Below are 12,704 nucleotides of genomic sequence, written 5' to 3'. Positions count from 1 at the left end.
TTCGGAACACCATTTTCACCCTCATTTCCAGGGTATCCCGTCACGATTATATAATATCTAAGATTCTAGTTCTTATTCATCTGCTACTTTCAACCACCCGTCATCCCAGAATAATGGAAGAAGTCAACGAGCTTCGCGCTCGAATAACAGCTCTGGAGAATATGGTGAGAAATCTACAAGCATCAGCAGCACCGGCAGCATAACCAACAGCACCAGCACCACCAGTATCAACAACAACAACACCACCACCACCAGCAGTATCGTCAACATCACCAGCACCGACGGCACTACCAGAATCAGCAACAGCCTCAGAAGTACCGCCAACATCATCAACACAGCAAGCACTATAAGCACCAGCAGTACCATCAATCAGCAACAACATCAACACCATCAGCTTCATCAACAACAACATCCGCATCACAAGCCTCAACATCACAATCTGTATCAACATCATACGTACCATATGTCATAACCCGTCCTAATCCATCCGGACGAAGTCCATATCGATTATAAACGATTCACAACACTTGATTACAACACGAGGTATTTGACCTCTATATGATACATTTTACAAACATTGCATTCAATTTTAAAAGACAATCTTTCCTTACAATGAAAATTGACGGCATGCATACCATTTCAGAATATATCCAACTATAATTGACTTAAATATAATCTTGATGAATTCGACGACTTGAATGCAACATCTTTTGAAATATACCATGAATGACTCCAAGTAATGTTTCTAAAATGAGCAAATGCACAGCGGAAGATTTCTTTCGTACCTGAGAATAAACATGCTTTCAAGTGTCAACCAAAAGGTTGGTGAGTTCATTAGTTTAACATAAATAATCATTTCATAATTTTAATAGACCACAAGATTTCATATTTCCATTTCTCATAAACATACGTCCCATGCATAGAGACAAAAATATCATTCATATGGATTGAACACCTGGTAACCGACATTAACAAGATGCATATAAGAATATCCCCATCATTCCGGGATCCTCCTTCGGACATGATATAAATTTCGAAGTACTAAAGCATCCGGTACTTTGAATGGGGCTTGTTGGGCCCGATAGATCTATCTTTAGGATTCGTGTCAATTAAGGTTTCTGTTCCCTAATTCTTAGATTACCAGACTAAAAGGGGCATATTCGGTTTAATAATCCAGCCATAGAATGTAGTTTCAATTACTTGTGTCTATTTCGTAAAATAGTTATAAAAGCAGCTCATGTATTCTCAGTCCCAAAAATATATATTGCAAAAGCATTTAAAAAGGGAGCAAATGAAACTCACCATATTGTATTTTGTAGTAAAAATACATATAACGACATTGAACAATTGTAGGGTTGACCTCGGATTCACGAACCTATATCATTTATATATGTATATTAAATATATGATCGTAATCAAACAAGTTTATATATTTATATTATTAATATATTTCTTATTTTAGTAATTTATTAACTATATTTATTTATATATTTTAGATACTTAAAATATGTATAACTATATATATATATATATATATATATATATATATATATATATATATATATATATATATATATATATTTATATTAGATTTAATAATAATAGATATGTCATGTATTATAATCGTCCTATATATTTATGTTTAGAAAATATCATATTAGATATTAAAAGCTTTATATTAATATATTTGAAGTATTTATTTGAAATAATAATAATAACAGTGATAGTGATAATAATGATAATAATAGTAATGTTACTAATAATAATTCTTATTAATATCTTAAGAACTTAACGATGTTATATCTATTCTTACATATGTATAGATACCGTGTTAACAATATGCACAATCCTTGTTATATCCTAATCAGTGTAAACCTTGTATTTATTTAAATACTTATCTTATTCATGATCACAAGATTTTTCCAACATTTCCAATTGTAGTTCATAAATTAATAATAATAATAATATTCATAATTGTACTATAATAGTAATGATAAATGATAACTACTACATATAATAGTGATGAAATTATATTTCTAATGATAATAACAATATTAGTAGTAAAAAAAATGGTAATATTATTAATTACGCTAGTAATATTATTACTTAATTTTACTAAATAACTACAATCACAAATAACAATAATAATAATAATAATAACAATGATAATAATAATTACGAAATAATAGTAACAAAAATAAAAAGATTACTACCTCACAAAGAGTGTAAAAAAAATTAGATGCCCACGCCCGGGATTGAACTCAAGACCTCTCGTAACCCAACGCAACCTCCCAACCATCACGCTGTATCCGTTTTTCTTGTTCAATCTCTATGTTAATTCCATTTAACCCGTCTGTTTACTCCCCTTTTCTTCTTTAAAATTCCAAGATCGAACCAGAGATTCAGTTTGTCAAACAGAAATATATTTCGTTCTTTTAAAAAAAAAATAAACTCGATTCATAAATGATTTATAAGTGATGAATTAGTTTAACAATTACAAAAAAAAAAAAAAAAAAAAAAAAACCAAGAACAGCAGTAGCTGTTCGAAAAGAATAAAAAAAAAACTCGATCTCTGTTTTAAAATTTTAGATGGTTTCAGATTATGGTCTCTTCACGAAAAGGATTTTAAATCATTCATGGAAACTTTCGAAATCATTAATTGAACTTGAATCACAACAAATAACTCGAATTTCTTCATGAACAAATCTGTTAACTTTTAAAAATTAAACTTTGACCTTTAAATTCGAGTTCAATTCGGAGAATTAAAAGCTGAAACTTTCTAGATAATTTGAGTAAGATATTTCTAACAACAATGCATTATTACATTTTGGATTAAATTTCGAATTCTAGTTTTTCAAAAAAATGAAACGTGAACAGAGTAGTACCTGTTCTTTTTTTTTTTTAATTCAATCAAATAAAAGAAATAAAAAATTTGTAAATGATTTTGTGTGACTGATAAAGCTAAATATCAACTGAATTCAATCAACTAATATAAGGTTTGAAGTCGACAGAATTGATAAATCAAATCAGGAAGAAAGAAAATAAATTACTAAAAAGCAGAAAGAGACTCACAACAAAATTTGGATCTGTATGAGACAGGAAACAAGAATTGACTGTAGATAGATGGATACTTGAAACTGAATCAGATTTTAAACAAGTTTTCATACGTATGATCTTATCCTTTTTTTTATATTAAAAATTAATAATTAAAAATTATAATTATATTAATAATAATATAAATAATAATAATAATAATAATAATAATAATAATAATAATAATAATAATAATATTTTTATTAGCTATAAAAATGGTAAATATAATATTATTCAAAATAATAATTTGTATTATTTATAATAATAATGATAACTATAATAATAATTAGGATTTCTAATAATAATAATAATAACTAAGTTAATAATAATAATCAATATAAAAATGATATTTATGATAAACTTTATTAGTTTTATGATAGTATTAATAATGATTCTAGTAATAATGATGGTTATATTTATAAAAGTAATAGTACTGGTAAACAAAATAATAATATCAAAATAATCATAACGACCTAAAATTATAATTTTTCTACTAATTTTATATAATATTTTAAATGTATCAATTCTATATATTATACTATATAATAATATACTAATCTTATTATTAATATTAATATTAATACTAATATAAATAATGAAAGTAAATATAATATTATTAATATAACATTTATTTTAACTTGTAGTTAAATATATTACAATTTATTAATCATGTCATATTTAATAATTATATAACACCTATATATATACATATAATAACATATTTGAATATTTAATATTTATTCTTTATAATATAATAATTATTTATAGAGATCATATATATGTATATATATATATATATAGATTCATAATAACATTATATATTTATATATTTTCATATAATAGTAACTTAATTATTTTATTTATTATTTTACATTTTTAAATTCAATTAATTAAGTGTACTTTATTAATTCTAATTATTATATATACACTTATATTTATATTTATATTTATATATTTATTTACAAACAATTGTTCGTGAATCGTCGGGAATGGTCAAAGGTTAATTGCATTCATGTAACAGTTTCAAATATTTTTAGACTCAGTTTAATAGACTTTGCTTATCGTGTCGAAATCATATAAGATTAAGTTTAAATTTAGTCGGAAATTCCCGGGTCATCACAGTACCTACCCGTTAAAGAAATTTCGTCCCGAAATTTGAGTGAGGTGGTCATGGCTTACAATAAAAATGTTTTCTTGACCAATATGAGTTGATAATTAAAGGTTTATCATCATTGAATAATAATGATAAAATAATTCGATTATTCTAAGAATACGAGTGAAGCTATCGCAAAAGAGTGAATTGAAGAAAATAAGATCTTTTCTTAGATTTTGACGTAAACAGGGTTGAATTCCGAAATTCATGGGATTTATAGAAAATCTTTGAAATCTATAAGATCTGATTCTTCGTGATTTAAGGAAACTAGGATCTCTTTAATTAAATGCGATGATCTGTCCCGATTTCTACGTCTGATATTTCCATTATAAATTTACATTTCCCGTTCCATTACTTCCCATCACTTTCAATTTCTATATTTTAATTCATTCTTCTAAATCATCAATCAATATGCTTCATCCAATTTTAATTCTAGATATATTCCTGACTTTCATATTGATCATTCTCCTTTTTCAACTTCCACCAGAGGAATCTGCTTAATTCTACTTTATCCTTGGGGTTATAGTGCTTTTAATTCTCCCGTGTCTTTATGTTGCTATAAACATTGATATGCATGGTTTGTAATTTATGTGTTGTTATCGGCTTTATATCTTCCCTTATACTTTGAAGTCCTTGCTTCTGTTTTTCTATAATCATTGTCATCCCCAGTTAATACTTCCTCTTATTTGTTGCGATTTATACTCCAATTTCTATTTCGGAGCTTTGTCCCTTCGTTTCTTCTTTTTGCGATTGGGCATCTCTTGTAATGGTCCAGATTTCGCAGATATAAGTTTCAGAATGAACATTGTTAATGTTCTAAGAAGGGAATGGTAATGGCACGATCTTGATTTGTTAAATTATTAGAATATCCTGGAAAAGATCGAATCATCAAAAAGTATTTTCTTGATATTTAGAGGTTTAAATAGAATATAAGAGTCGTGTAACATGGCACATGATGATGTTAGAGTCTGTGAATCATCATGTTTCATCGGAAACTCAGCATGACTTACTATAATATAATCACGTTGATCAAGTGTCATTATATTATACTAACTCATGCATCAGCTCTTAACACTACTTCAAAACATTCATATTTTAAGCTCAAAAGTTTACAGAATATAGAAACTAACAGTTTCTATATGATGTAATACTGATAGCACGAAGAGATTAATGATTTCAGATAAGAATAGTTATAAAAATATCTACAGAAATATGGAGGATATTTATAATAAATATACGATAATATCTCGGAATATCTAAGATCAGAGGATGATAGAAACTATTGTCTGCAAGGGTTTAGAGTAATGAGCAAGATATTCACTAAAGATTTCAACGGATCCAGAATTATCTGGATTCTTTGAATATAGGGTATGGTCCTTGTATTTGTCCTTGGTCTCCTTAATGGTTAACTCTATCCGTTTTTCAATTCCAACGTTTCTGAGCTTTTCCAACATATTATTCTTTATCATCAAACTTCCGACAATTAAGGTCGTTTATGGTTATCTACAGTTTCTGCTGCTTCATTCAGCTTTTTCAAAGTTCAATATATTAATTCGTAGGCTGGGTGCTTTTCAAAATTTCAGAATGGAAGGTCATTATTCTAAGAGATAAATGTTATACATATAACTGTTGATGTAGATATGCTGTGAGTTTTCAAAGTACTGATTGCCGATTCCTCTACATTTACTGCTACCATATCTGAATCATTGGTTATCGATCCGAGGTAATTTCAAGAGAATTGTGTTTTTAGATGATTAAACGCTGACGGTAATATGGTGGAATATAAAAGGTTCTCCGGTAACAATAAAAGAGTACACATATATATCAAGGTTATAATAAGGTTGTTTTGAACGAAAAATCGAAGTTGACTTGCTGGAGCTGTGATAAAATTTGCTACTTTGAAAGGGATTACTAAGTTATTTTGGGTAATAATAATGCTAAAGGAGCTAACACAGATACGGGTTAAATGTTTTACTCAAGTTCCGAGTGTTTTTCAGGTGCATAACTATATGCCTCAATCTTTTCTTCCGTAGATGAGATGCAGTTGCTTCATCCTCTCGATTGAGGTGTTTCCAAGAATTATGAAAGGTTTGAACGCAGATTGTAATCGTCGAGATACAAATGATGTTTAAGATGAAATCAAGTGGCAAACTTGAAGAATTGTTTAGTTTCATATGTTATAATCAATATTTTAATTCATTTTAATTGTCCAATGTAATTAGTCCTCAGGCGATAGTCTACAGTAACAGTCCAATAATTCATATATAATTTAATATATAATATTCGAATTAATTAATACGTGTCGTGACCCGTATACGTCTCAGACTCGATCACAACTAAAACTATATATATTATTGTAGAATCAACCTCAACCCTGTATAGAGAACTCGATCATTACTGCATATAGAGTGTCTATGGTGATTCCAAATAATATATATAGATGCGTCGATATGATATGTCAAAACCTTGTATACGTGTCCCGATAATTTAAAGTGCGTAAAATAAATAACAGAAATTTAAATAACGATAAATAAAGTGCGTAAAGTAAATAACAGAAATTTAATGACGATAAATAAATTTGCGAGAATGTAAATTGAGATAAAATAAATTGCGATAAATAAAATGTAATCAGTTAGCTAGGAACAGTTTGTAGTGACCCGAACTTTTCCATGTTTATATATATTAATTGAGATTGATATTTACATGATTAAATGTTTCCAACATGTTAAGCAATCAAACTTGTTAAGACTTGATTAATTGAAATATGTTTCATATAGACAATTGACCACCCAAGTTGACCGGTGATTCACGAACGTTAAAACTTGTAAAAACTATATGATGACATATATATGGATCTATATATAGTTAACATGACACTATGATAAGTAAACATATCATTAAGTATATTAACAATGAACTACATATGTAAAAACAAGACTACTAACTTAATAATTTTGAAACGAGACATATATGTAACGATTATCGTTGTAAAGACATTTAATGTATATATATCATATTAAGAGATATTCATACATGATAATATCATGATAATATAATAATTTAAAATCTAATTTGATATTATAAACATTGGGTTAACAACATTTAACAAGATCGTTAACCTAAAGGGTTCAAAACAACACTTACATATAACGACTAACGATGACTTAACGACTCAGTTAAAATGTATATACATGTAGTGTTTTAATATGTATTTATACACTTTTGAAAGACTTCAATACACTTATCAAAATACTTCTACTTAACAAAAATTCTTACAATTACATCCTCGTTCAGTTTCATCAACAATTCTACTCGTATGCACCCGTATTCGTACTCGTACAATACACAGCTTTTAGATGTATGTACTATTGGTATATACACTCCAATGATCAGCTCTTAGCAGCCCATGTGAGTCACCTAACACATGTGGAAACCATAATTTGGCAACTAGCATGAAATATCTCATAAAATTACAAAAATATGAGTAATCATTCATGACTTATTTACATGAAAACAAAATAACATATCCTTTATATCTAATCCATACACCAACGACCAAAAACACCTACAAACACTTTCATTCTTCAATTTTCTTCATCTAATTGATCTCTCTCAAGTTCTATCTTCAAGTTCTAAGTGTTCTTCATAAATTCCAAAAGTTCTAGTTTCATAAAATCAAGAATACTTTCAAGTTTGCTAGCTCATTTCCAATCTTGTAAGGTGATCATTCAACCTCAAGAAATCTTTGTTTCTTACAGTAGGTTATCATTCTAATACAAGGTAATAATCATATTCAAACTTTGGTTCAATTTCTATAACTATAACAATCTTATTTCAAGTGATGATCTTACTTGAACTTGTTTTCGTGTCATGATTCTGCTTCAAGAACTTCGAGCCATCCAAGGATCCATTGAAGCTAGATCCATTTTTCTCTTTTCCAGTAGGTTTATCCAAGGAACTTAAGGTAGTAATGATGTTCATAACATCATTCGATTCATACATATAAAGCTATCTTATTTGAAGGTTTAAACTTGTAATCACTAGAACATAGTTTAGTTAATTCTAAACTTGTTCGCAAACAAAAGTTAATCCTTCTAACTTGACTTTTAAAATCAACTAAACACATGTTCTATATCTATATGATATGCTAACTTAATGATTTAAAACCTGGAAACACGAAAAACACCGTAAAACCGGATTTACGCCGTCGTAGTAACACCGCGGGCTGTTTTGGGTTAGTTAATTAAAAACTATGATAAACTTTGATTTAAAAGTTGTTATTCAGAGAAAATGATTTTTATTATGAATATGAAACTATATCCAAAAATTATGGTTAAACTCAAAGTGGAAGTATGTTTTCTAAAATGGTCATCTAGACGTCGTTCTTTCGACTGAAATGACTACCTTTACAAAAACGACTTGTAACTTATTTTTCCGACTATAAACCTATAATTTTTCTGTTTATATTCATAAAATAGAGTTCAATATGAAACCATAGCAATTTGATTCACTAAAAACGGATTTAAAATGAAGAAGTTATGGGTAAAACAAGATTGGATAATTTTTCTCATTTTAGCTACGTAAAAATTGGTAACAAATCTATTCCAACCATAACTTAATCAACTTGTATTATATATTATGTAATCTTGAGATACCATAGACACGTATACAATGTTTCGACCTATCATGTCGACACATCTATATATATTTCGGAACAACCATAGACACTCTATATGTGAATGTTGGAGTTAGCTATACAGGGTTGAGGTTGATTCCAAAATATATATAGTTTGAGTTGTGATCAATACTGAGATACATATACACTGGGTCGTGGATTGATTCAAGATAATATTTATCGATTTATTTCTATACATCTAACTGTGGACAACTAGTTGTAGGTTACTAACGAGGACAGCTGACTTAATAAACTTAAAACATCAAAATATATTAAAAGTGTTGTAAATATATTTTGAACATACTTTGATATATATGTATATATTGTTATAGGTTCGTGAATCAACCAGTGGCCAAGTCTTACTTCCCGACGAAGTAAAAAATCTGTAAAAGTGAGTTATAGTCCCACTTTTAAAATCTAATATTTTTGGGATGAGAATACATGCAGGTTTTATAAATGATTTACAAAATAGACACAAGTACGTGAAACTACATTCTATGGTTGAATTATCGAAATCGAATATGCCCCTTTTTATTAAGTCTGGTAATCTAAGAATTAGGGAACAGACACCCTAATTAACGCGAATCCTAAAGATAGATCTATCGGGCCCAACAAGCCCCATCCAAAGTACCGGATGCTTTAGTACTTCGAAATTTATATCATATCCGAAGGGTGTCCCGGAATGATGGGGATATTCTTATATATGCATCTTGTTAATGTCGGTTACCAGGTGTTCACCATATGAATGATTTTTATCTCTATGTATGGGATGTGTATTGAAATATGAAATCTTGTGGTCTATTATTATGATTTGATATATATAGGTTAAACCTATAACTCACCAACATTTTTGTTGACGTTTTAAGCATGTTTATTCTCAGGTGATTATTAAGAGCTTCCGCTGTCGCATAGTTAAATAAGGACAAGATTTGGAGTCCATGCTTGTATGATATTGTGTAAAAACTGCATTCAAGAAACTTATTTTGTTGTAACATATTTGTATTGTAAACCATTATGTAATGGTCGTGTGTAAACAGGATATTTTAGATTATCATTATTTGATAATCTACGTAAAGCTTTTTAAAACCTTTATCTATGAAATAAAGGTTATGGTTTGTTTTAAAAATGAATGCAGTCTTTGAAAAACGTCTCATATAGAGGTCAAAACCTCGCAACGAAATCAATTAATATGGAACGTTTTTAATCAATAAGAACGGGACATTTCAGTTGGTATCAGAGCGTTGGTCTTAGAGAACCAGAAAATTTGCATTAGTGTATCTTATCGAGTTTGTTAGGATGCATTAGTGATTCTGGACTTCGACCGTGTTTTCTTTAAAAATGATTGCTTAACATTTTTGTTGGAAACTATATATTTTTAACATATGAATATTATGTGATATATTAATCTCTTAACGTGTTTGATATTATGTGATAGATGTCTACCTCTAGAACAAGTCCCATTGACTCACCTAATAATAATGAAGAGTCAAATGTAAATTGGAATGACTCATGGACTGATTCACAAGTTCCCGAAGAGGAACCGGAAGAAGAGTCGGAACCGGAAGAAGAATCGGAACCGGACGAAGAATCGGAACCGGAAGAAGAATCGGAACCGGTGGGGGAAATAATAAAACGGTTAAGTAAAAGAGAATCCTCAACCAACCGACCAAGGTTAATTATGGTCAATGGTGTTTCCGCCAAGGAAGCAAAATATTGGGAGGATTACCAATTCTCCGATGAATCGGATTCCGACGAGAATTCCAATGATGTTATAGAAATTACCCCAACTGAATTTAAAAAGGCAAAAGAAAATAATAAGGGAAAGGGCATAAAAATAGAGAAATCTAATTCCAACCCCGATGAACTTTATATGTATCGTCAACCCCCGAAGTTCTTAAGTTGTAACAATGACCCGGGAACCTCTAAACCACCAGGTTTTTCTAAACCAATGTGGACAACGACGGCTCGTATTAGGGGAACATCATATATCCCTAGAAACTTGGCAAAACGAACCAAAACTGAAGAAGAAGAAACGAGCGAGTCGGAATAAGATAGTTGTATTCGTGTGGTGTAATATATGTAATATAGTGTTCTTATGCTTTATGATATATGTAAAAATTGCTTGTATTAATAAGTATTTTTTTATGAATCTAACTCTTGTCTATTTTACAGTTTAAAAACACAAAATGGATAGACAACCCAATATTTTAAGAGACCTACCCGGAGACATGATTGATGAAATCTTGTCTAGAGTCGGCCAGAATTCCTCGGCACAACTATTTAAGGCGAGATCAGTTTGTAAGACATTCGAAGAACGTTCCAAGAATGTCTTGGTTTATAAGAGACTTTCGTTTGAAAGATGGGGGATATCACATTGGGAAACCCATAAGTTACGATGTGTTTACTTTGACGCATATATTGCGGGGAACCCAAATGCTATTTTACGCAACGGGTTAAGAAATTATTTTGACTCAATATATCCGAATATTGGACTTCGTGATTTAGAAAAAGCGGCTAGCATGCAACATAAAGAAGCATGTTATGCTTACGGATTAGTAATGTTCGCTTCTCACCAAAGTGAGAACAAGACCATCGGGCTACAACTATTAAACAAAACGTTTCCACAAGTGACGGAGTCGGTAATTGGGGTAAGAAATGAGGTTTTTAGATTATTACGGGACTGTTGGACATTACGTAACCCTCGTCCCTTTGACGACGTTACAACACGCTGTCTTATCAACGGCCATAACGGTTATGTTGCACAAGACCAAGGATGGGAAGTAGTCCTAGTAAAACCAGAATGCATGACTTGTTTCTGGACGTATGAATTACGTGTCTTTATTGCCTTTGCTGAACGACTTGTGTACTAGCTAGAATTATCTTCACAACTATCTTGTATCAAAGTTATTGTGTGCTATATTTCATGCTTTATGTAAAATAAGCGGTATTGTAAGTTTGTAAAATATTGTATAAAAGTTTGAACGCGAAATATTATTATAATCAGTTTTTCATATAGAATTGTAGTAGTTGAATAGTATATTAGCTACTAAGTATGAACTTAACGGGTAGGTACTACCCGAATTTAAACTTATAAAACGCTAATATGAAGAAAAAGCTTTTATAAATGAGTTCATATTATGCTACGAAATACTATTAACTACTCTTAATATTCTGTATGATTAACTTGTTCCATTTGACTATTTTGAAGGAAATGGCACCGACTACTCGACACACCGTGAATATGAATGAAGAGGAATTCCGTACTTTTCTAGCTTCAAACATAGCCGCAGTACAGGCTGCGCTACATACCAACAATAACCTTGGATCTAGCAGTACAGGAAATCGTATAGGATGCACCTACAAAGAATTCACTGCCTGCAAACCTTTGGAATTTGAAGGAACCGAAGGACCGATCGGATTGAAACGGTGGACCGAGAAGGTCGAATCGGTGTTTGCCATAAGTAAGTGTACTGAAGAGGACAAAGTGAAGTACGCTACGCATACCTTCACAGGTTCTGCGTTAACATGGTGGAATACCTATCTAGAGCAAGTGGGACAAGACGATGCGTACGCACTACCGTGGTCAGCATTCAAGCACTTGATGAACGAGAAGTACCGTCCCAGAACCGAGGTCAATAAGCTCAAGACAGAACTTAGAGGGTTACGAACCCAAGGATTTGATATTACCACGTACGAAAGACGATTCACAGAATTGTGCCTATTGTGTCCGGGAGCATTCGAAGATGAGGAAGAGAAGATCGACGCATTTGTGAAAGGATTACC

Source organism: Rutidosis leptorrhynchoides, chromosome 4, assembly GCF_046630445.1.
Source record: "Rutidosis leptorrhynchoides isolate AG116_Rl617_1_P2 chromosome 4, CSIRO_AGI_Rlap_v1, whole genome shotgun sequence".
Taxonomy (NCBI): Eukaryota; Viridiplantae; Streptophyta; class Magnoliopsida; order Asterales; family Asteraceae; genus Rutidosis; species Rutidosis leptorrhynchoides.
The sequence above is the reverse complement of the archived record's forward strand: the minus strand, read 5'-3'. Positions refer to the sequence as shown.